This window comes from Eleutherodactylus coqui, unplaced genomic scaffold (assembly GCF_035609145.1).
Source record: "Eleutherodactylus coqui strain aEleCoq1 unplaced genomic scaffold, aEleCoq1.hap1 HAP1_SCAFFOLD_199, whole genome shotgun sequence".
NCBI classification, from domain to species: domain Eukaryota; kingdom Metazoa; phylum Chordata; class Amphibia; order Anura; family Eleutherodactylidae; genus Eleutherodactylus; species Eleutherodactylus coqui.
Window position 1 is genome coordinate 61,276 of NW_027102579.1, and position 24,460 is coordinate 85,735.

At 38.4% G+C, this 24,460-nt stretch overlaps 15 non-coding genes across 15 annotated transcripts; all 15 read left to right on the forward strand.

The window, feature by feature from the left end:
* The first annotated feature begins 791 nt into the window (after positions 1–791).
* Positions 792–864, forward strand: TRNAT-UGU (transfer RNA threonine (anticodon UGU)). Its single transcript has one exon. It is a non-coding gene; the product is annotated as a tRNA-Thr (tRNA).
* A 1,537-nt stretch (positions 865–2,401) lies between these two features.
* TRNAT-UGU (transfer RNA threonine (anticodon UGU)) lies at positions 2,402–2,474 on the forward strand. Its single transcript has one exon. It is a non-coding gene; the product is annotated as a tRNA-Thr (tRNA).
* A 1,537-nt stretch (positions 2,475–4,011) lies between these two features.
* On the forward strand, positions 4,012–4,084 carry TRNAT-UGU (transfer RNA threonine (anticodon UGU)). Its single transcript has one exon. It is a non-coding gene; the product is annotated as a tRNA-Thr (tRNA).
* A 1,537-nt stretch (positions 4,085–5,621) lies between these two features.
* TRNAT-UGU (transfer RNA threonine (anticodon UGU)) lies at positions 5,622–5,694 on the forward strand. Its single transcript has one exon. It is a non-coding gene; the product is annotated as a tRNA-Thr (tRNA).
* A 1,537-nt stretch (positions 5,695–7,231) lies between these two features.
* TRNAT-UGU (transfer RNA threonine (anticodon UGU)) lies at positions 7,232–7,304 on the forward strand. The gene has a single exon. It is a non-coding gene; the product is annotated as a tRNA-Thr (tRNA).
* Positions 7,305–8,841: 1,537 nt separating this feature from the next.
* TRNAT-UGU (transfer RNA threonine (anticodon UGU)) lies at positions 8,842–8,914 on the forward strand. Its single transcript has one exon. It is a non-coding gene; the product is annotated as a tRNA-Thr (tRNA).
* Positions 8,915–10,451: 1,537 nt separating this feature from the next.
* TRNAT-UGU (transfer RNA threonine (anticodon UGU)) lies at positions 10,452–10,524 on the forward strand. The gene has a single exon. It is a non-coding gene; the product is annotated as a tRNA-Thr (tRNA).
* A 1,537-nt stretch (positions 10,525–12,061) lies between these two features.
* On the forward strand, positions 12,062–12,134 carry TRNAT-UGU (transfer RNA threonine (anticodon UGU)). The gene has a single exon. It is a non-coding gene; the product is annotated as a tRNA-Thr (tRNA).
* Positions 12,135–13,672: 1,538 nt separating this feature from the next.
* Positions 13,673–13,745, forward strand: TRNAT-UGU (transfer RNA threonine (anticodon UGU)). The gene has a single exon. It is a non-coding gene; the product is annotated as a tRNA-Thr (tRNA).
* A 1,537-nt stretch (positions 13,746–15,282) lies between these two features.
* TRNAT-UGU (transfer RNA threonine (anticodon UGU)) lies at positions 15,283–15,355 on the forward strand. The gene has a single exon. It is a non-coding gene; the product is annotated as a tRNA-Thr (tRNA).
* Positions 15,356–16,892: 1,537 nt separating this feature from the next.
* TRNAT-UGU (transfer RNA threonine (anticodon UGU)) lies at positions 16,893–16,965 on the forward strand. The gene has a single exon. It is a non-coding gene; the product is annotated as a tRNA-Thr (tRNA).
* A 1,537-nt stretch (positions 16,966–18,502) lies between these two features.
* On the forward strand, positions 18,503–18,575 carry TRNAT-UGU (transfer RNA threonine (anticodon UGU)). Its single transcript has one exon. It is a non-coding gene; the product is annotated as a tRNA-Thr (tRNA).
* Positions 18,576–20,112: 1,537 nt separating this feature from the next.
* TRNAT-UGU (transfer RNA threonine (anticodon UGU)) lies at positions 20,113–20,185 on the forward strand. Its single transcript has one exon. It is a non-coding gene; the product is annotated as a tRNA-Thr (tRNA).
* A 1,537-nt stretch (positions 20,186–21,722) lies between these two features.
* TRNAT-UGU (transfer RNA threonine (anticodon UGU)) lies at positions 21,723–21,795 on the forward strand. The gene has a single exon. It is a non-coding gene; the product is annotated as a tRNA-Thr (tRNA).
* Positions 21,796–23,332: 1,537 nt separating this feature from the next.
* On the forward strand, positions 23,333–23,405 carry TRNAT-UGU (transfer RNA threonine (anticodon UGU)). Its single transcript has one exon. It is a non-coding gene; the product is annotated as a tRNA-Thr (tRNA).
* The last annotated feature ends 1,055 nt before the right edge of the window (positions 23,406–24,460 follow it).

Here is a 24,460-nt window from a genome sequence, read left to right on the forward strand (position 1 = left end):
CAAATCTGCTTAGGTTTTTTCAACAGGGTTCTATCAGAACATAACTAAAAGAAAAGATATGCACACATACTGGGCTGATGTGAGCGCTTTGCTTTTAAACCTGCAATTTGAATCAAGGAAGGAAAAAGTCCTTCAAAACTTTTTCTGTTCAACCCTCTGACTATTAAATCCTCAACTAATATAAAGCAGTGCTGCACCAGGGAATGAAAAACTGCTCCAGGCTTTATATTTCATCCCAAGAATTGGACTCTTAGCACGACCAAACTTTCTTTGAGTTTCGCAATTTTTTCGACTTGTGTATTTGAGGATGGCCGCATGATCTTTTCAGGAAGCATGGGTTCATTCCTACTTATGACATTCTAAGCTTTCAAATCTGCTTAGGTTTTTTCAACAGGGTTCTATCAGAACATAACTAAAAGAAAAGATATGCACACATACTGGGCTGATGTGAGCGCTTTGCTTTTAAACCTGCAATTTGAATCAAGGAAGGAAAAAGTCCTTCAAAACTTTTTCTGTTCAACCCTCTGACTATTAAATCCTCAACTAATATAAAGCAGTGCTGCACCAGGGAATGAAAAACTGCTCCAGGCTTTATATTTCATCCCAAGAATTGGACTCTTAGCACGACCAAACTTTCTTTGAGTTTCGCAATTTTTTCGACTTGTGTATTTGAGGATGGCCGCATGATCTTTTCAGGAAGCATGGGTTCATTCCTACTTATGACATTCTAAGATTTTTGAAAAAGGAATATAGAATTGGTCAAAAATATTGTGGGACTGTTTCAAAATGCAGGCTTCATAGCTCAGGGGTTAGAGCACTGGTCTTGTAAACCAGGGGTCGTGAGTTCGATTCTCACTGAGGCCAAATTTTCTTAGTAAAGGCTATCGTGAACATCAAACCTTCTGAAAGTGGTTTTTGCCTATGAGAAAGCATCTTTCAACACTTTCTCTTTACAGCCCTCTGAATGCCAAAATCAAAAAGTCGAGATTTTATAGTCCTTTAATCTCACTTCAACAATTAAGCTCTTAACATGACCCAATTCTCTTCTGGTTGCAGAAAATTTTCATCGCCATGTAGGTCACTGTGACTGCATGCTCTTACCCTGGGAGCGAGACCTTGAATGCCACTTTACACAGGTGGGATATACCTTGAATGGAATGTGTTATCAGAACAATACCTATTGCTTGAATCAAAGTTTGATGTCACGCATAATTTTTAAATAATTTTAATGATTTGGGAAATTAAAATCTTGCAGTTTTCACTCTTTCCACCTAGCCCTATTATTCTGCTCTGTAGAAATCGCTTTTTAGTAGTGATCTGATTGTCATTACAGGCAGAATTACAAATATAGATAAAACCTTTTGTATTAATCAAAATGGATCACACCATTCACATTAGATCATGTGCACAACTCACTCAAACCTTTACTTGCAGGATTCCCTTAACACAGGTTAGCACATGCTTGGAGCACACTATCAGACGAACAATGCCTTCTCTCCCGTCTATTGTTTTGAAGCGCTTTTAGTTGCTTGCTTAGTCAAAAAAGATAAACCTTTTTTGTTGATGCTTACGATGATCTTTGGTATCTCACCAAAATCTGCAAGCTGCCGAATGGTTGAGCGGTCTGGGGGACTACGTTCAGGTTGTATGCTCTCCTGGACTTGTGGGTTCAAATACCGCTTCTGGCAGCTCAGTTTTGCTTAAATATTACCCAGGATGTTTTAGCAATTGCTACATGAAAATATTTTCAGAATAAAAAGACCTTCTGGTAAGAATGAAGAAAAAGGATTGTAGTGCCAAGCAGCACGAGGATTACCGAGGCATTAAGAACTGGGGCTTAACATCTTAGTCTAGGCTGATGGTGAAAAGAGCTGTTTTGGAACCATGTTAGTAGAACCAATGTGGCTGTTCTCAAGAAGCTAAATATTCTAGTACATAAGATGCTTTTTAATGGTGAATTGATGTTACTACCAGCTTTCAAATCTGCTTAGGTTTTTTCAACAGGGTTCTATCAGAACATAACTAAAAGAAAAGATATGCACACATACTGGGCTGATGTGAGCGCTTTGCTTTTAAACCTGCAATTTGAATCAAGGAAGGAAAAAGTCCTTCAAAACTTTTTCTGTTCAACCCTCTGACTATTAAATCCTCAACTAATATAAAGCAGTGCTGCACCAGGGAATGAAAAACTGCTCCAGGCTTTATATTTCATCCCAAGAATTGGACTCTTAGCACGACCAAACTTTCTTTGAGTTTCGCAATTTTTTCGACTTGTGTATTTGAGGATGGCCGCATGATCTTTTCAGGAAGCATGGGTTCATTCCTACTTATGACATTCTAAGATTTTTGAAAAAGGAATATAGAATTGGTCAAAAATATTGTGGGACTGTTTCAAAATGCAGGCTTCATAGCTCAGGGGTTAGAGCACTGGTCTTGTAAACCAGGGGTCGTGAGTTTGATTCTCACTGAGGCCAAATTTTCTTAGTAAAGGCTATCGTGAACATCAAACCTTCTGAAAGTGGTTTTTGCCTATGAGAAAGCATCTTTCAACACTTTCTCTTTACAGCCCTCTGAATGCCAAAATCAAAAAGTCGAGATTTTATAGTCCTTTAATCTCACTTCAACAATTAAGCTCTTAACATGACCCAATTCTCTTCTGGTTGCAGAAAATTTTCATCGCCATGTAGGTCACTGTGACTGCATGCTCTTACCCTGGGAGCGAGACCTTGAATGCCACTTTACACAGGTGGGATATACCTTGAATGGAATGTGTTATCAGAACAATACCTATTGCTTGAATCAAAGTTTGATGTCACACATAATTTTTAAATAATTTTAATGATTTGGGAAATTAAAATCTTGCAGTTTTCACTCTTTCCACCTAGCCCTATTATTCTGCTCTGTAGAAATCGCTTTTTAGTAGTGATCTGATTGTCATTACAGGCAGAATTACAAATATAGATAAAACCTTTTGTATTAATCAAAATGGATCACACCATTCACATTAGATCATGTGCACAACTCACTCAAACCTTTACTTGCAGGATTCCCTTAACACAGGTTAGCACATGCTTGGAGCACACTATCAGACGAACAATGCCTTCTCTCCCGTCTATTGTTTTGAAGCGCTTTTAGTTGCTTGCTTAGTCAAAAAAGATAAACCTTTTTTGTTGATGCTTACGATGATCTTTGGTATCTCACCAAAATCTGCAAGCTGCCGAATGGTTGAGCGGTCTGGGGGACTACGTTCAGGTTGTATGCTCTCCTGGACTTGTGGGTTCAAATACCGCTTCTGGCAGCTCAGTTTTGCTTAAATATTACCCAGGATGTTTTAGCAATTGCTACATGAAAATATTTTCAGAATAAAAAGACCTTCTGGTAAGAATGAAGAAAAAGGATTGTAGTGCCAAGCAGCACGAGGATTACCGAGGCATTAAGAACTGGGGCTTAACATCTTAGTCTAGGCTGATGGTGAAAAGAGCTGTTTTGGAACCATGTTAGTAGAACCAATGTGGCTGTTCTCAAGAAGCTAAATATTCTAGTACATAAGATGCTTTTTAATGGTGAATTGATGTTACTACCAGCTTTCAAATCTGCTTAGGTTTTTTCAACAGGGTTCTATCAGAACATAACTAAAAGAAAAGATATGCACACATACTGGGCTGATGTGAGCGCTTTGCTTTTAAACCTGCAATTTGAATCAAGGAAGGAAAAAGTCCTTCAAAACTTTTTCTGTTCAACCCTCTGACTATTAAATCCTCAACTAATATAAAGCAGTGCTGCACCAGGGAATGAAAAACTGCTCCAGGCTTTATATTTCATCCCAAGAATTGGACTCTTAGCACGACCAAACTTTCTTTGAGTTTCGCAATTTTTTCGACTTGTGTATTTGAGGATGGCCGCATGATCTTTTCAGGAAGCATGGGTTCATTCCTACTTATGACATTCTAAGATTTTTGAAAAAGGAATATAGAATTGGTCAAAAATATTGTGGGACTGTTTCAAAATGCAGGCTTCATAGCTCAGGGGTTAGAGCACTGGTCTTGTAAACCAGGGGTCGTGAGTTCGATTCTCACTGAGGCCAAATTTTCTTAGTAAAGGCTATCGTGAACATCAAACCTTCTGAAAGTGGTTTTTGCCTATGAGAAAGCATCTTTCAACACTTTCTCTTTACAGCCCTCTGAATGCCAAAATCAAAAAGTCGAGATTTTATAGTCCTTTAATCTCACTTCAACAATTAAGCTCTTAACATGACCCAATTCTCTTCTGGTTGCAGAAAATTTTCATCGCCATGTAGGTCACTGTGACTGCATGCTCTTACCCTGGGAGCGAGACCTTGAATGCCACTTTACACAGGTGGGATATACCTTGAATGGAATGTGTTATCAGAACAATACCTATTGCTTGAATCAAAGTTTGATGTCACGCATAATTTTTAAATAATTTTAATGATTTGGGAAATTAAAATCTTGCAGTTTTCACTCTTTCCACCTAGCCCTATTATTCTGCTCTGTAGAAATCGCTTTTTAGTAGTGATCTGATTGTCATTACAGGCAGAATTACAAATATAGATAAAACCTTTTGTATTAATCAAAATGGATCACACCATTCACATTAGATCATGTGCACAACTCACTCAAACCTTTACTTGCAGGATTCCCTTAACACAGGTTAGCACATGCTTGGAGCACACTATCAGACGAACAATGCCTTCTCTCCCGTCTATTGTTTTGAAGCGCTTTTAGTTGCTTGCTTAGTCAAAAAAGATAAACCTTTTTTGTTGATGCTTACGATGATCTTTGGTATCTCACCAAAATCTGCAAGCTGCCGAATGGTTGAGCGGTCTGGGGGACTACGTTCAGGTTGTATGCTCTCCTGGACTTGTGGGTTCAAATACCGCTTCTGGCAGCTCAGTTTTGCTTAAATATTACCCAGGATGTTTTAGCAATTGCTACATGAAAATATTTTCAGAATAAAAAGACCTTCTGGTAAGAATGAAGAAAAAGGATTGTAGTGCCAAGCAGCACGAGGATTACCGAGGCATTAAGAACTGGGGCTTAACATCTTAGTCTAGGCTGATGGTGAAAAGAGCTGTTTTGGAACCATGTTAGTAGAACCAATGTGGCTGTTCTCAAGAAGCTAAATATTCTAGTACATAAGATGCTTTTTAATGGTGAATTGATGTTACTACCAGCTTTCAAATCTGCTTAGGTTTTTTCAACAGGGTTCTATCAGAACATAACTAAAAGAAAAGATATGCACACATACTGGGCTGATGTGAGCGCTTTGCTTTTAAACCTGCAATTTGAATCAAGGAAGGAAAAAGTCCTTCAAAACTTTTTCTGTTCAACCCTCTGACTATTAAATCCTCAACTAATATAAAGCAGTGCTGCACCAGGGAATGAAAAACTGCTCCAGGCTTTATATTTCATCCCAAGAATTGGACTCTTAGCACGACCAAACTTTCTTTGAGTTTCGCAATTTTTTCGACTTGTGTATTTGAGGATGGCCGCATGATCTTTTCAGGAAGCATGGGTTCATTCCTACTTATGACATTCTAAGATTTTTGAAAAAGGAATATAGAATTGGTCAAAAATATTGTGGGACTGTTTCAAAATGCAGGCTTCATAGCTCAGGGGTTAGAGCACTGGTCTTGTAAACCAGGGGTCGTGAGTTCGATTCTCACTGAGGCCAAATTTTCTTAGTAAAGGCTATCGTGAACATCAAACCTTCTGAAAGTGGTTTTTGCCTATGAGAAAGCATCTTTCAACACTTTCTCTTTACAGCCCTCTGAATGCCAAAATCAAAAAGTCGAGATTTTATAGTCCTTTAATCTCACTTCAACAATTAAGCTCTTAACATGACCCAATTCTCTTCTGGTTGCAGAAAATTTTCATCGCCATGTAGGTCACTGTGACTGCATGCTCTTACCCTGGGAGCGAGACCTTGAATGCCACTTTACACAGGTGGGATATACCTTGAATGGAATGTGTTATCAGAACAATACCTATTGCTTGAATCAAAGTTTGATGTCACGCATAATTTTTAAATAATTTTAATGATTTGGGAAATTAAAATCTTGCAGTTTTCACTCTTTCCACCTAGCCCTATTATTCTGCTCTGTAGAAATCGCTTTTTAGTAGTGATCTGATTGTCATTACAGGCAGAATTACAAATATAGATAAAACCTTTTGTATTAATCAAAATGGATCACACCATTCACATTAGATCATGTGCACAACTCACTCAAACCTTTACTTGCAGGATTCCCTTAACACAGGTTAGCACATGCTTGGAGCACACTATCAGACGAACAATGCCTTCTCTCCCGTCTATTGTTTTGAAGCGCTTTTAGTTGCTTGCTTAGTCAAAAAAGATAAACCTTTTTTGTTGATGCTTACGATGATCTTTGGTATCTCACCAAAATCTGCAAGCTGCCGAATGGTTGAGCGGTCTGGGGGACTACGTTCAGGTTGTATGCTCTCCTGGACTTGTGGGTTCAAATACCGCTTCTGGCAGCTCAGTTTTGCTTAAATATTACCCAGGATGTTTTAGCAATTGCTACATGAAAATATTTTCAGAATAAAAAGACCTTCTGGTAAGAATGAAGAAAAAGGATTGTAGTGCCAAGCAGCACGAGGATTACCGAGGCATTAAGAACTGGGGCTTAACATCTTAGTCTAGGCTGATGGTGAAAAGAGCTGTTTTGGAACCATGTTAGTAGAACCAATGTGGCTGTTCTCAAGAAGCTAAATATTCTAGTACATAAGATGCTTTTTAATGGTGAATTGATGTTACTACCAGCTTTCAAATCTGCTTAGGTTTTTTCAACAGGGTTCTATCAGAACATAACTAAAAGAAAAGATATGCACACATACTGGGCTGATGTGAACGCTTTGCTTTTAAACCTGCAATTTGAATCAAGGAAGGAAAAAGTCCTTCAAAACTTTTTCTGTTCAACCCTCTGACTATTAAATCCTCAACTAATATAAAGCAGTGCTGCACCAGGGAATGAAAAACTGCTCCAGGCTTTATATTTCATCCCAAGAATTGGACTCTTAGCACGACCAAACTTTCTTTGAGTTTCGCAATTTTTTCGACTTGTGTATTTGAGGATGGCCGCATGATCTTTTCAGGAAGCATGGGTTCATTCCTACTTATGACATTCTAAGATTTTTGAAAAAGGAATATAGAATTGGTCAAAAATATTGTGGGACTGTTTCAAAATGCAGGCTTCATAGCTCAGGGGTTAGAGCACTGGTCTTGTAAACCAGGGGTCGTGAGTTCGATTCTCATTGAGGCCAAATTTTCTTAGTAAAGGCTATCGTGAACATCAAACCTTCTGAAAGTGGTTTTTGCCTATGAGAAAGCATCTTTCAACACTTTCTCTTTACAGCCCTCTGAATGCCAAAATCAAAAAGTCGAGATTTTATAGTCCTTTAATCTCACTTCAACAATTAAGCTCTTAACATGACCCAATTCTCTTCTGGTTGCAGAAAATTTTCATCGCCATGTAGGTCACTGTGACTGCATGCTCTTACCCTGGGAGCGAGACCTTGAATGCCACTTTACACAGGTGGGATATACCTTGAATGGAATGTGTTATCAGAACAATACCTATTGCTTGAATCAAAGTTTGATGTCACGCATAATTTTTAAATAATTTTAATGATTTGGGAAATTAAAATCTTGCAGTTTTCACTCTTTCCACCTAGCCCTATTATTCTGCTCTGTAGAAATCGCTTTTTAGTAGTGATCTGATTGTCATTACAGGCAGAATTACAAATATAGATAAAACCTTTTGTATTAATCAAAATGGATCACACCATTCACATTAGATCATGTGCACAACTCACTCAAACCTTTACTTGCAGGATTCCCTTAACACAGGTTAGCACATGCTTGGAGCACACTATCAGACGAACAATGCCTTCTCTCCCGTCTATTGTTTTGAAGCGCTTTTAGTTGCTTGCTTAGTCAAAAAAGATAAACCTTTTTTGTTGATGCTTACGATGATCTTTGGTATCTCACCAAAATCTGCAAGCTGCCGAATGGTTGAGCGGTCTGGGGGACTACGTTCAGGTTGTATGCTCTCCTGGACTTGTGGGTTCAAATACCGCTTCTGGCAGCTCAGTTTTGCTTAAATATTACCCAGGATGTTTTAGCAATTGCTACATGAAAATATTTTCAGAATAAAAAGACCTTCTGGTAAGAATGAAGAAAAAGGATTGTAGTGCCAAGCAGCACGAGGATTACCGAGGCATTAAGAACTGGGGCTTAACATCTTAGTCTAGGCTGATGGTGAAAAGAGCTGTTTTGGAACCATGTTAGTAGAACCAATGTGGCTGTTCTCAAGAAGCTAAATATTCTAGTACATAAGATGCTTTTTAATGGTGAATTGATGTTACTACCAGCTTTCAAATCTGCTTAGGTTTTTTCAACAGGGTTCTATCAGAACATAACTAAAAGAAAAGATATGCACACATACTGGGCTGATGTGAGCGCTTTGCTTTTAAACCTGCAATTTGAATCAAGGAAGGAAAAAGTCCTTCAAAACTTTTTCTGTTCAACCCTCTGACTATTAAATCCTCAACTAATATAAAGCAGTGCTGCACCAGGGAATGAAAAACTGCTCCAGGCTTTATATTTCATCCCAAGAATTGGACTCTTAGCACGACCAAACTTTCTTTGAGTTTCGCAATTTTTTCGACTTGTGTATTTGAGGATGGCCGCATGATCTTTTCAGGAAGCATGGGTTCATTCCTACTTATGACATTCTAAGATTTTTGAAAAAGGAATATAGAATTGGTCAAAAATATTGTGGGACTGTTTCAAAATGCAGGCTTCATAGCTCAGGGGTTAGAGCACTGGTCTTGTAAACCAGGGGTCGTGAGTTCGATTCTCACTGAGGCCAAATTTTCTTAGTAAAGGCTATCGTGAACATCAAACCTTCTGAAAGTGGTTTTTGCCTATGAGAAAGCATCTTTCAACACTTTCTCTTTACAGCCCTCTGAATGCCAAAATCAAAAAGTCGAGATTTTATAGTCCTTTAATCTCACTTCAACAATTAAGCTCTTAACATGACCCAATTCTCTTCTGGTTGCAGAAAATTTTCATCGCCATGTAGGTCACTGTGACTGCATGCTCTTACCCTGGGAGCGAGACCTTGAATGCCACTTTACACAGGTGGGATATACCTTGAATGGAATGTGTTATCAGAACAATACCTATTGCTTGAATCAAAGTTTGATGTCACGCATAATTTTTAAATAATTTTAATGATTTGGGAAATTAAAATCTTGCAGTTTTCACTCTTTCCACCTAGCCCTATTATTCTGCTCTGTAGAAATCGCTTTTTAGTAGTGATCTGATTGTCATTACAGGCAGAATTACAAATATAGATAAAACCTTTTGTATTAATCAAAATGGATCACACCATTCACATTAGATCATGTGCACAACTCACTCAAACCTTTACTTGCAGGATTCCCTTAACACAGGTTAGCACATGCTTGGAGCACACTATCAGACGAACAATGCCTTCTCTCCCGTCTATTGTTTTGAAGCGCTTTTAGTTGCTTGCTTAGTCAAAAAAGATAAACCTTTTTTGTTGATGCTTACGATGATCTTTGGTATCTCACCAAAATCTGCAAGCTGCCGAATGGTTGAGCGGTCTGGGGGACTACGTTCAGGTTGTATGCTCTCCTGGACTTGTGGGTTCAAATACCGCTTCTGGCAGCTCAGTTTTGCTTAAATATTACCCAGGATGTTTTAGCAATTGCTACATGAAAATATTTTCAGAATAAAAAGACCTTCTGGTAAGAATGAAGAAAAAGGATTGTAGTGCCAAGCAGCACGAGGATTACCGAGGCATTAAGAACTGGGGCTTAACATCTTAGTCTAGGCTGATGGTGAAAAGAGCTGTTTTGGAACCATGTTAGTAGAACCAATGTGGCTGTTCTCAAGAAGCTAAATATTCTAGTACATAAGATGCTTTTTAATGGTGAATTGATGTTACTACCAGCTTTCAAATCTGCTTAGGTTTTTTCAACAGGGTTCTATCAGAACATAACTAAAAGAAAAGATATGCACACATACTGGGCTGATGTGAACGCTTTGCTTTTAAACCTGCAATTTGAATCAAGGAAGGAAAAAGTCCTTCAAAACTTTTTCTGTTCAACCCTCTGACTATTAAATCCTCAACTAATATAAAGCAGTGCTGCACCAGGGAATGAAAAACTGCTCCAGGCTTTATATTTCATCCCAAGAATTGGACTCTTAGCACGACCAAACTTTCTTTGAGTTTCGCAATTTTTTCGACTTGTGTATTTGAGGATGGCCGCATGATCTTTTCAGGAAGCATGGGTTCATTCCTACTTATGACATTCTAAGATTTTTGAAAAAGGAATATAGAATTGGTCAAAAATATTGTGGGACTGTTTCAAAATGCAGGCTTCATAGCTCAGGGGTTAGAGCACTGGTCTTGTAAACCAGGGGTCGTGAGTTCGATTCTCACTGAGGCCAAATTTTCTTAGTAAAGGCTATCGTGAACATCAAACCTTCTGAAAGTGGTTTTTGCCTATGAGAAAGCATCTTTCAACACTTTCTCTTTACAGCCCTCTGAATGCCAAAATCAAAAAGTCGAGATTTTATAGTCCTTTAATCTCACTTCAACAATTAAGCTCTTAACATGACCCAATTCTCTTCTGGTTGCAGAAAATTTTCATCGCCATGTAGGTCACTGTGACTGCATGCTCTTACCCTGGGAGCGAGACCTTGAATGCCACTTTACACAGGTGGGATATACCTTGAATGGAATGTGTTATCAGAACAATACCTATTGCTTGAATCAAAGTTTGATGTCACGCATAATTTTTAAATAATTTTAATGATTTGGGAAATTAAAATCTTGCAGTTTTCACTCTTTCCACCTAGCCCTATTATTCTGCTCTGTAGAAATCGCTTTTTAGTAGTGATCTGATTGTCATTACAGGCAGAATTACAAATATAGATAAAACCTTTTGTATTAATCAAAATGGATCACACCATTCACATTAGATCATGTGCACAACTCACTCAAACCTTTACTTGCAGGATTCCCTTAACACAGGTTAGCACATGCTTGGAGCACACTATCAGACGAACAATGCCTTCTCTCCCGTCTATTGTTTTGAAGCGCTTTTAGTTGCTTGCTTAGTCAAAAAAGATAAACCTTTTTTGTTGATGCTTACGATGATCTTTGGTATCTCACCAAAATCTGCAAGCTGCCGAATGGTTGAGCGGTCTGGGGGACTACGTTCAGGTTGTATGCTCTCCTGGACTTGTGGGTTCAAATACCGCTTCTGGCAGCTCAGTTTTGCTTAAATATTACCCAGGATGTTTTAGCAATTGCTACATGAAAATATTTTCAGAATAAAAAGACCTTCTGGTAAGAATGAAGAAAAAGGATTGTAGTGCCAAGCAGCACGAGGATTACCGAGGCATTAAGAACTGGGGCTTAACATCTTAGTCTAGGCTGATGGTGAAAAGAGCTGTTTTGGAACCATGTTAGTAGAACCAATGTGGCTGTTCTCAAGAAGCTAAATATTCTAGTACATAAGATGCTTTTTAATGGTGAATTGATGTTACTACCAGCTTTCAAATCTGCTTAGGTTTTTTCAACAGGGTTCTATCAGAACATAACTAAAAGAAAAGATATGCACACATACTGGGCTGATGTGAGCGCTTTGCTTTTAAACCTGCAATTTGAATCAAGGAAGGAAAAAGTCCTTCAAAACTTTTTCTGTTCAACCCTCTGACTATTAAATCCTCAACTAATATAAAGCAGTGCTGCACCAGGGAATGAAAAACTGCTCCAGGCTTTATATTTCATCCCAAGAATTGGACTCTTAGCACGACCAAACTTTCTTTGAGTTTCGCAATTTTTTCGACTTGTGTATTTGAGGATGGCCGCATGATCTTTTCAGGAAGCATGGGTTCATTCCTACTTATGACATTCTAAGATTTTTGAAAAAGGAATATAGAATTGGTCAAAAATATTGTGGGACTGTTTCAAAATGCAGGCTTCATAGCTCAGGGGTTAGAGCACTGGTCTTGTAAACCAGGGGTCGTGAGTTCGATTCTCACTGAGGCCAAATTTTCTTAGTAAAGGCTATCGTGAACATCAAACCTTCTGAAAGTGGTTTTTGCCTATGAGAAAGCATCTTTCAACACTTTCTCTTTACAGCCCTCTGAATGCCAAAATCAAAAAGTCGAGATTTTATAGTCCTTTAATCTCACTTCAACAATTAAGCTCTTAACATGACCCAATTCTCTTCTGGTTGCAGAAAATTTTCATCGCCATGTAGGTCACTGTGACTGCATGCTCTTACCCTGGGAGCGAGACCTTGAATGCCACTTTACACAGGTGGGATATACCTTGAATGGAATGTGTTATCAGAACAATACCTATTGCTTGAATCAAAGTTTGATGTCACGCATAATTTTTAAATAATTTTAATGATTTGGGAAATTAAAATCTTGCAGTTTTCACTCTTTCCACCTAGCCCTATTATTCTGCTCTGTAGAAATCGCTTTTTAGTAGTGATCTGATTGTCATTACAGGCAGAATTACAAATATAGATAAAACCTTTTGTATTAATCAAAATGGATCACACCATTCACATTAGATCATGTGCACAACTCACTCAAACCTTTACTTGCAGGATTCCCTTAACACAGGTTAGCACATGCTTGGAGCACACTATCAGACGAACAATGCCTTCTCTCCCGTCTATTGTTTTGAAGCGCTTTTAGTTGCTTGCTTAGTCAAAAAAGATAAACCTTTTTTGTTGATGCTTACGATGATCTTTGGTATCTCACCAAAATCTGCAAGCTGCCGAATGGTTGAGCGGTCTGGGGGACTACGTTCAGGTTGTATGCTCTCCTGGACTTGTGGGTTCAAATACCGCTTCTGGCAGCTCAGTTTTGCTTAAATATTACCCAGGATGTTTTAGCAATTGCTACATGAAAATATTTTCAGAATAAAAAGACCTTCTGGTAAGAATGAAGAAAAAGGATTGCAGTGCCAAGCAGCACGAGGATTACCGAGGCATTAAGAACTGGGGCTTAACATCTTAGTCTAGGCTGATGGTGAAAAGAGCTGTTTTGGAACCATGTTAGTAGAACCAATGTGGCTGTTCTCAAGAAGCTAAATATTCTAGTACATAAGATGCTTTTTAATGGTGAATTGATGTTACTACCAGCTTTCAAATCTGCTTAGGTTTTTTCCAACAGGGTTCTATCAGAACATAACTAAAAGAAAAGATATGCACACATACTGGGCTGATGTGAGCGCTTTGCTTTTAAACCTGCAATTTGAATCAAGGAAGGAAAAAGTCCTTCAAAACTTTTTCTGTTCAACCCTCTGACTATTAAATCCTCAACTAATATAAAGCAGTGCTGCACCAGGGAATGAAAAACTGCTCCAGGCTTTATATTTCATCCCAAGAATTGGACTCTTAGCACGACCAAACTTTCTTTGAGTTTCGCAATTTTTTCGACTTGTGTATTTGAGGATGGCCGCATGATCTTTTCAGGAAGCATGGGTTCATTCCTACTTATGACATTCTAAGATTTTTGAAAAAGGAATATAGAATTGGTCAAAAATATTGTGGGACTGTTTCAAAATGCAGGCTTCATAGCTCAGGGGTTAGAGCACTGGTCTTGTAAACCAGGGGTCGTGAGTTCGATTCTCACTGAGGCCAAATTTTCTTAGTAAAGGCTATCGTGAACATCAAACCTTCTGAAAGTGGTTTTTGCCTATGAGAAAGCATCTTTCAACACTTTCTCTTTACAGCCCTCTGAATGCCAAAATCAAAAAGTCGAGATTTTATAGTCCTTTAATCTCACTTCAACAATTAAGCTCTTAACATGACCCAATTCTCTTCTGGTTGCAGAAAATTTTCATCGCCATGTAGGTCACTGTGACTGCATGCTCTTACCCTGGGAGCGAGACCTTGAATGCCACTTTACACAGGTGGGATATACCTTGAATGGAATGTGTTATCAGAACAATACCTATTGCTTGAATCAAAGTTTGATGTCACGCATAATTTTTAAATAATTTTAATGATTTGGGAAATTAAAATCTTGCAGTTTTCACTCTTTCCACCTAGCCCTATTATTCTGCTCTGTAGAAATCGCTTTTTAGTAGTGATCTGATTGTCATTACAGGCAGAATTACAAATATAGATAAAACCTTTTGTATTAATCAAAATGGATCACACCATTCACATTAGATCATGTGCACAACTCACTCAAACCTTTACTTGCAGGATTCCCTTAACACAGGTTAGCACATGCTTGGAGCACACTATCAGACGAACAATGCCTTCTCTCCCGTCTATTGTTTTGAAGCGCTTTTAGTTGCTTGCTTAGTCAAAAAAGATAAACCTTTTTTGTTGATGCTTACGATGATCTTTGGTATCTCACCAAAATCTGCAAGCTGCCGAATGGTTGAGCGGTCTGGGGGACTACATTCAGGTTGTATGCTCTCCTGGACTTGTGGGTTCAAATACCGCTTCTGGCAGCTCAGTTTTGCTTAAATATTACCCAGGATGTTTTAGCAATTGCTACATGAAAATATTTTCAGAATAAAAAGACCTTCTGGTAAGAATGAAGAAAAAGGATTGTAGTGCCAAGCAGCACGAGGATTACCGAGGCATTAAGAACTGGGGCTTAACATCTTAGTCTAGGCTGATGGTGAAAAGAGCTGTTTTGGAACCATGTTAGTAGAACCAATGTGGCTGTTCTCAAGAAGCTAAATATTCTAGTACATAAGATGCTTTTTAATGGTGAATTGATGTTACTACCAGCTTTCAAATCTGCTTAGGTTTTTTCAACAGGGTTCTATCAGAACATAACTAAAAGAAAAGATATGCACACATACTGGGCTGATGTGAGCGCTTTGCTTTTAAACCTGCAATTTGAATCAAGGAAGGAAAAAGTCCTTCAAAACTTTTTCTGTTCAACCCTCTGACTATTAAATCCTCAACTAATATAAAGCAGTGCTGCACCAGGGAATGAAAAACTGCTCCAGGCTTTATATTTCATCCCAAGAATTGGACTCTTAGCACGACCAAACTTTCTTTGAGTTTCGCAATTTTTTCGACTTGTGTATTTGAGGATGGCCGCATGATCTTTTCAGGAAGCATGGGTTCATTCCTACTTATGACATTCTAAGATTTTTGAAAAAGGAATATAGAATTGGTCAAAAATATTGTGGGACTGTTTCAAAATGCAGGCTTCATAGCTCAGGGGTTAGAGCACTGGTCTTGTAAACCAGGGGTCGTGAGTTCGATTCTCACTGAGGCCAAATTTTCTTAGTAAAGGCTATCGTGAACATCAAACCTTCTGAAAGTGGTTTTTGCCTATGAGAAAGCATCTTTCAACACTTTCTCTTTACAGCCCTCTGAATGCCAAAATCAAAAAGTCGAGATTTTATAGTCCTTTAATCTCACTTCAACAATTAAGCTCTTAACATGACCCAATTCTCTTCTGGTTGCAGAAAATTTTCATCGCCATGTAGGTCACTGTGACTGCATGCTCTTACCCTGGGAGCGAGACCTTGAATGCCACTTTACACAGGTGGGATATACCTTGAATGGAATGTGTTATCAGAACAATACCTATTGCTTGAATCAAAGTTTGATGTCACGCATAATTTTTAAATAATTTTAATGATTTGGGAAATTAAAATCTTGCAGTTTTCACTCTTTCCACCTAGCCCTATTATTCTGCTCTGTAGAAATCGCTTTTTAGTAGTGATCTGATTGTCATTACAGGCAGAATTACAAATATAGATAAAACCTTTTGTATTAATCAAAATGGATCACACCATTCACATTAGATCATGTGCACAACTCACTCAAACCTTTACTTGCAGGATTCCCTTAACACAGGTTAGCACATGCTTGGAGCACACTATCAGACGAACAATGCCTTCTCTCCCGTCTATTGTTTTGAAGCGCTTTTAGTTGCTTGCTTAGTCAAAAAAGATAAACCTTTTTTGTTGATGCTTACGATGATCTTTGGTATCTCACCAAAATCTGCAAGCTGCCGAATGGTTGAGCGGTCTGGGGGACTACGTTCAGGTTGTATGCTCTCCTGGACTTGTGGGTTCAAATACCGCTTCTGGCAGCTCAGTTTTGCTTAAATATTACCCAGGATGTTTTAGCAATTGCTACATGAAAATATTTTCAGAATAAAAAGACCTTCTGGTAAGAATGAAGAAAAAGGATTGTAGTGCCAAGCAGCACGAGGATTACCGAGGCATTAAGAACTGGGGCTTAACATCTTAGTCTAGGCTGATGGTGAAAAGAGCTGTTTTGGAACCATGTTAGTAGAACCAATGTGGCTGTTCTCAAGAAGCTAAATATTCTAGTACATAAGATGCTTTTTAATGGTGAATTGATGTTACTACCAGCTTTCAAATCTGCTTAGGTTTTTTCAACAGGGTTCTATCAGAACATAACTAAAAGAAAAGATATGCACACATACTGGGCTGATGTGAGCGCTTTGCTTTTAAACCTGCAATTTGAATCAAGGAAGGAAAAAGTCCTTCAAAACTTTTTCTGTTCAACCCTCTGACTATTAAATCCTCAACTAATATAAAGCAGTGCTGCACCAGGGAATGAAAAACTGCTCCAGGCTTTATATTTCATCCCAAGAATTGGACTCTTAGCACGACCAAACTTTCTTTGAGTTTCGCAATTTTTTCGACTTGTGTATTTGAGGATGGCCGCATGATCTTTTCAGGAAGCATGGGTTCATTCCTACTTATGACATTCTAAGATTTTTGAAAAAGGAATATAGAATTGGTCAAAAATATTGTGGGACTGTTTCAAAATGCAGGCTTCATAGCTCAGGGGTTAGAGCACTGGTCTTGTAAACCAGGGGTCGTGAGTTCGATTCTCACTGAGGCCAAATTTTCTTAGTAAAGGCTATCGTGAACATCAAACCTTCTGAAAGTGGTTTTTGCCTATGAGAAAGCATCTTTCAACACTTTCTCTTTACAGCCCTCTGAATGCCAAAATCAAAAAGTCGAGATTTTATAGTCCTTTAATCTCACTTCAACAATTAAGCTCTTAACATGACCCAATTCTCTTCTGGTTGCAGAAAATTTTCATCGCCATGTAGGTCACTGTGACTGCATGCTCTTACCCTGGGAGCGAGACCTTGAATGCCACTTTACACAGGTGGGATATACCTTGAATGGAATGTGTTATCAGAACAATACCTATTGCTTGAATCAAAGTTTGATGTCACGCATAATTTTTAAATAATTTTAATGATTTGGGAAATTAAAATCTTGCAGTTTTCACTCTTTCCACCTAGCCCTATTATTCTGCTCTGTAGAAATCGCTTTTTAGTAGTGATCTGATTGTCATTACAGGCAGAATTACAAATATAGATAAAACCTTTTGTATTAATCAAAATGGATCACACCATTCACATTAGATCATGTGCACAACTCACTCAAACCTTTACTTGCAGGATTCCCTTAACACAGGTTAGCACATGCTTGGAGCACACTATCAGACGAACAATGCCTTCTCTCCCGTCTATTGTTTTGAAGCGCTTTTAGTTGCTTGCTTAGTCAAAAAAGATAAACCTTTTTTGTTGATGCTTACGATGATCTTTGGTATCTCACCAAAATCTGCAAGCTGCCGAATGGTTGAGCGGTCTGGGGGACTACGTTCAGGTTGTATGCTCTCCTGGACTTGTGGGTTCAAATACCGCTTCTGGCAGCTCAGTTTTGCTTAAATATTACCCAGGATGTTTTAGCAATTGCTACATGAAAATATTTTCAGAATAAAAAGACCTTCTGGTAAGAATGAAGAAAAAGGATTGTAGTGCCAAGCAGCACGAGGATTACCGAGGCATTAAGAACTGGGGCTTAACATCTTAGTCTAGGCTGATGGTGAAAAGAGCTGTTTTGGAACCATGTTAGTAGAACCAATGTGGCTGTTCTCAAGAAGCTAAATATTCTAGTACATAAGATGCTTTTTAATGGTGAATTGATGTTACTACCAGCTTTCAAATCTGCTTAGGTTTTTTCAACAGGGTTCTATCAGAACATAACTAAAAGAAAAGATATGCACACATACTGGGCTGATGTGAGCGCTTTGCTTTTAAACCTGCAATTTGAATCAAGGAAGGAAAAAGTCCTTCAAAACTTTTTCTGTTCAACCCTCTGACTATTAAATCCTCAACTAATATAAAGCAGTGCTGCACCAGGGAATGAAAAACTGCTCCAGGCTTTATATTTCATCCCAAGAATTGGACTCTTAGCACGACCAAACTTTCTTTGAGTTTCGCAATTTTTTCGACTTGTGTATTTGAGGATGGCCGCATGATCTTTTCAGGAAGCATGGGTTCATTCCTACTTATGACATTCTAAGATTTTTGAAAAAGGAATATAGAATTGGTCAAAAATATTGTGGGACTGTTTCAAAATGCAGGCTTCATAGCTCAGGGGTTAGAGCACTGGTCTTGTAAACCAGGGGTCGTGAGTTCGATTCTCACTGAGGCCAAATTTTCTTAGTAAAGGCTATCGTGAACATCAAACCTTCTGAAAGTGGTTTTTGCCTATGAGAAAGCATCTTTCAACACTTTCTCTTTACAGCCCTCTGAATGCCAAAATCAAAAAGTCGAGATTTTATAGTCCTTTAATCTCACTTCAACAATTAAGCTCTTAACATGACCCAATTCTCTTCTGGTTGCAGAAAATTTTCATCGCCATGTAGGTCACTGTGACTGCATGCTCTTACCCTGGGAGCGAGACCTTGAATGCCACTTTACACAGGTGGGATATACCTTGAATGGAATGTGTTATCAGAACAATACCTATTGCTTGAATCAAAGTTTGATGTCACGCATAATTTTTAAATAATTTTAATGATTTGGGAAATTAAAATCTTGCAGTTTTCACTCTTTCCACCTAGCCCTATTATTCTGCTCTGTAGAAATCGCTTTTTAGTAGTGATCTGATTGTCATTACAGGCAGAATTACAAATATAGATAAAACCTTTTGTATTAATCAAAATGGATCACACCATTCACATTAGATCATGTGCACAACTCACTCAAACCTTTACTTGCAGGATTCCCTTAACACAGGTTAGCACATGCTTGGAGCACACTATCAGACGAACAATGCCTTCTCTCCCGTCTATTGTTTTGAAGCGCTTTTAGTTGCTTGCTTAGTCAAAAAAGATAAACCTTTTTTGTTGATGCTTACGATGATCTTTGGTATCTCACCAAAATCTGCAAGCTGCCGAATGGTTGAGCGGTCTGGGGGACTACGTTCAGGTTGTATGCTCTCCTGGACTTGTGGGTTCAAATACCGCTTCTGGCAGCTCAGTTTTGCTTAAATATTACCCAGGATGTTTTAGCAATTGCTACATGAAAATATTTTCAGAATAAAAAGACCTTCTGGTAAGAATGAAGAAAAAGGATTGTAGTGCCAAGCAGCACGAGGATTACCGAGGCATTAAGAACTGGGGCTTAACATCTTAGTCTAGGCTGATGGTGAAAAGAGCTGTTTTGGAACCATGTTAGTAGAACCAATGTGGCTGTTCTCAAGAAGCTAAATATTCTAGTACATAAGATGCTTTTTAATGGTGAATTGATGTTACTACCAGCTTTCAAATCTGCTTAGGTTTTTTCAACAGGGTTCTATCAGAACATAACTAAAAGAAAAGATATGCACACATACTGGGCTGATGTGAGCGCTTTGCTTTTAAACCTGCAATTTGAATCAAGGAAGGAAAAAGTCCTTCAAAACTTTTTCTGTTCAACCCTCTGACTATTAAATCCTCAACTAATATAAAGCAGTGCTGCACCAGGGAATGAAAAACTGCTCCAGGCTTTATATTTCATCCCAAGAATTGGACTCTTAGCACGACCAAACTTTCTTTGAGTTTCGCAATTTTTTCGACTTGTGTATTTGAGGATGGCCGCATGATCTTTTCAGGAAGCATGGGTTCATTCCTACTTATGACATTCTAAGATTTTTGAAAAAGGAATATAGAATTGGTCAAAAATATTGTGGGACTGTTTCAAAATGCAGGCTTCATAGCTCAGGGGTTAGAGCACTGGTCTTGTAAACCAGGGGTCGTGAGTTTGATTCTCACTGAGGCCAAATTTTCTTAGTAAAGGCTATCGTGAACATCAAACCTTCTGAAAGTGGTTTTTGCCTATGAGAAAGCATCTTTCAACACTTTCTCTTTACAGCCCTCTGAATGCCAAAATCAAAAAGTCGAGATTTTATAGTCCTTTAATCTCACTTCAACAATTAAGCTCTTAACATGACCCAATTCTCTTCTGGTTGCAGAAAATTTTCATCGCCATGTAGGTCACTGTGACTGCATGCTCTTACCCTGGGAGCGAGACCTTGAATGCCACTTTACACAGGTGGGATATACCTTGAATGGAATGTGTTATCAGAACAATACCTATTGCTTGAATCAAAGTTTGATGTCACACATAATTTTTAAATAATTTTAATGATTTGGGAAATTAAAATCTTGCAGTTTTCACTCTTTCCACCTAGCCCTATTATTCTGCTCTGTAGAAATCGCTTTTTAGTAGTGATCTGATTGTCATTACAGGCAGAATTACAAATATAGATAAAACCTTTTGTATTAATCAAAATGGATCACACCATTCACATTAGATCATGTGCACAACTCACTCAAACCTTTACTTGCAGGATTCCCTTAACACAGGTTAGCACATGCTTGGAGCACACTATCAGACGAACAATGCCTTCTCTCCCGTCTATTGTTTTGAAGCGCTTTTAGTTGCTTGCTTAGTCAAAAAAGATAAACCTTTTTTGTTGATGCTTACGATGATCTTTGGTATCTCACCAAAATCTGCAAGCTGCCGAATGGTTGAGCGGTCTGGGGGACTACATTCAGGTTGTATGCTCTCCTGGACTTGTGGGTTCAAATACCGCTTCTGGCAGCTCAGTTTTGCTTAAATATTACCCAGGATGTTTTAGCAATTGCTACATGAAAATATTTTCAGAATAAAAAGACCTTCTGGTAAGAATGAAGAAAAAGGATTGTAGTGCCAAGCAGCACGAGGATTACCGAGGCATTAAGAACTGGGGCTTAACATCTTAGTCTAGGCTGATGGTGAAAAGAGCTGTTTTGGAACCATGTTAGTAGAACCAATGTGGCTGTTCTCAAGAAGCTAAATATTCTAGTACATAAGATGCTTTTTAATGGTGAATTGATGTTACTACCAGCTTTCAAATCTGCTTAGGTTTTTTCAACAGGGTTCTATCAGAACATAACTAAAAGAAAAGATATGCACACATACTGGGCTGATGTGAGCGCTTTGCTTTTAAACCTGCAATTTGAATCAAGGAAGGAAAAAGTCCTTCAAAACTTTTTCTGTTCAACCCTCTGACTATTAAATCCTCAACTAATATAAAGCAGTGCTGCACCAGGGAATGAAAAACTGCTCCAGGCTTTATATTTCATCCCAAGAATTGGACTCTTAGCACGACCAAACTTTCTTTGAGTTTCGCAATTTTTTCGACTTGTGTATTTGAGGATGGCCGCATGATCTTTTCAGGAAGCATGGGTTCATTCCTACTTATGACATTCTAAGATTTTTGAAAAAGGAATATAGAATTGGTCAAAAATATTGTGGGACTGTTTCAAAATGCAGGCTTCATAGCTCAGGGGTTAGAGCACTGGTCTTGTAAACCAGGGGTCGTGAGTTCGATTCTCACTGAGGCCAAATTTTCTTAGTAAAGGCTATCGTGAACATCAAACCTTCTGAAAGTGGTTTTTGCCTATGAGAAAGCATCTTTCAACACTTTCTCTTTACAGCCCTCTGAATGCCAAAATCAAAAAGTCGAGATTTTATAGTCCTTTAATCTCACTTCAACAATTAAGCTCTTAACATGACCCAATTCTCTTCTGGTTGCAGAAAATTTTCATCGCCATGTAGGTCACTGTGACTGCATGCTCTTACCCTGGGAGCGAGACCTTGAATGCCACTTTACACAGGTGGGATATACCTTGAATGGAATGTGTTATCAGAACAATACCTATTGCTTGAATCAAAGTTTGATGTCACACATAATTTTTAAATAATTTTAATGATTTGGGAAATTAAAATCTTGCAGTTTTCACTCTTTCCACCTAGCCCTATTATTCTGCTCTGTAGAAATCGCTTTTTAGTAGTGATCTGATTGTCATTACAGGCAGAATTACAAATATAGATAAAACCTTTTGTATTAATCAAAATGGATCACACCATTCACATTAGATCATGTGCACAACTCACTCAAACCTTTACTTGCAGGATTCCCTTAACACAGGTTAGCACATGCTTGGAGCACACTATCAGACGAACAATGCCTTCTCTCCCGTCTATTGTTTTGAAGCGCTTTTAGTTGCTTGCTTAGTCAAAAAAGATAAACCTTTTTTGTTGATGCTTACGATGATCTTTGGTATCTCACCAAAATCTGCAAGCTGCCGAATGGTTGAGCGGTCTGGGGGACTACGTTCAGGTTGTATGCTCTCCTGGACTTGTGGGTTCAAATACCGCTTCTGGCAGCTCAGTTTTGCTTAAATATTACCCAGGATGTTTTAGCAATTGCTACATGAAAATATTTTCAGAATAAAAAGACCTTCTGGTAAGAATGAAGAAAAAGGATTGTAGTGCCAAGCAGCACGAGGATTACCGAGGCATTAAGAACTGGGGCTTAACATCTTAGTCTAGGCTGATGGTGAAAAGAGCTGTTTTGGAACCATGTTAGTAGAACCAATGTGGCTGTTCTCAAGAAGCTAAATATTCTAGTACATAAGATGCTTTTTAATGGTGAATTGATGTTACTACCAGCTTTCAAATCTGCTTAGGTTTTTTCAACAGGGTTCTATCAGAACATAACTAAAAGAAAAGATATGCACACATACTGGGCTGATGTGAGCGCTTTGCTTTTAAACCTGCAATTTGAATCAAGGAAGGAAAAAGTCCTTCAAAACTTTTTCTGTTCAACCCTCTGACTATTAAATCCTCAACTAATATAAAGCAGTGCTGCACCAGGGAATGAAAAACTGCTCCAGGCTTTATATTTCATCCCAAGAATTGGACTCTTAGCACGACCAAACTTTCTTTGAGTTTCGCAATTTTTTCGACTTGTGTATTTGAGGATGGCCGCATGATCTTTTCAGGAAGCATGGGTTCATTCCTACTTATGACATTCTAAGATTTTTGAAAAAGGAATATAGAATTGGTCAAAAATATTGTGGGACTGTTTCAAAATGCAGGCTTCATAGCTCAGGGGTTAGAGCACTGGTCTTGTAAACCAGGGGTCGTGAGTTCGATTCTCACTGAGGCCAAATTTTCTTAGTAAAGGCTATCGTGAACATCAAACCTTCTGAAAGTGGTTTTTGCCTATGAGAAAGCATCTTTCAACACTTTCTCTTTACAGCCCTCTGAATGCCAAAATCAAAAAGTCGAGATTTTATAGTCCTTTAATCTCACTTCAACAATTAAGCTCTTAACATGACCCAATTCTCTTCTGGTTGCAGAAAATTTTCATCGCCATGTAGGTCACTGTGACTGCATGCTCTTACCCTGGGAGCGAGACCTTGAATGCCACTTTACACAGGTGGGATATACCTTGAATGGAATGTGTTATCAGAACAATACCTATTGCTTGAATCAAAGTTTGATGTCACGCATAATTTTTAAATAATTTTAATGATTTGGGAAATTAAAATCTTGCAGTTTTCACTCTTTCCACCTAGCCCTATTATTCTGCTCTGTAGAAATCGCTTTTTAGTAGTGATCTGATTGTCATTACAGGCAGAATTACAAATATAGATAAAACCTTTTGTATTAATCAAAATGGATCACACCATTCACATTAGATCATGTGCACAACTCACTCAAACCTTTACTTGCAGGATTCCCTTAACACAGGTTAGCACATGCTTGGAGCACACTATCAGACGAACAATGCCTTCTCTCCCGTCTATTGTTTTGAAGCGCTTTTAGTTGCTTGCTTAGTCAAAAAAGATAAACCTTTTTTGTTGATGCTTACGATGATCTTTGGTATCTCACCAAAATCTGCAAGCTGCCGAATGGTTGAGCGGTCTGGGGGACTACGTTCAGGTTGTATGCTCTCCTGGACTTGTGGGTTCAAATACCGCTTCTGGCAGCTCAGTTTTGCTTAAATATTACCCAGGATGTTTTAGCAATTGCTACATGAAAATATTTTCAGAATAAAAAGACCTTCTGGTAAGAATGAAGAAAAAGGATTGTAGTGCCAAGCAGCACGAGGATTACCGAGGCATTAAGAACTGGGGCTTAACATCTTAGTCTAGGCTGATGGTGAAAAGAGCTGTTTTGGAACCATGTTAGTAGAACCAATGTGGCTGTTCTCAAGAAG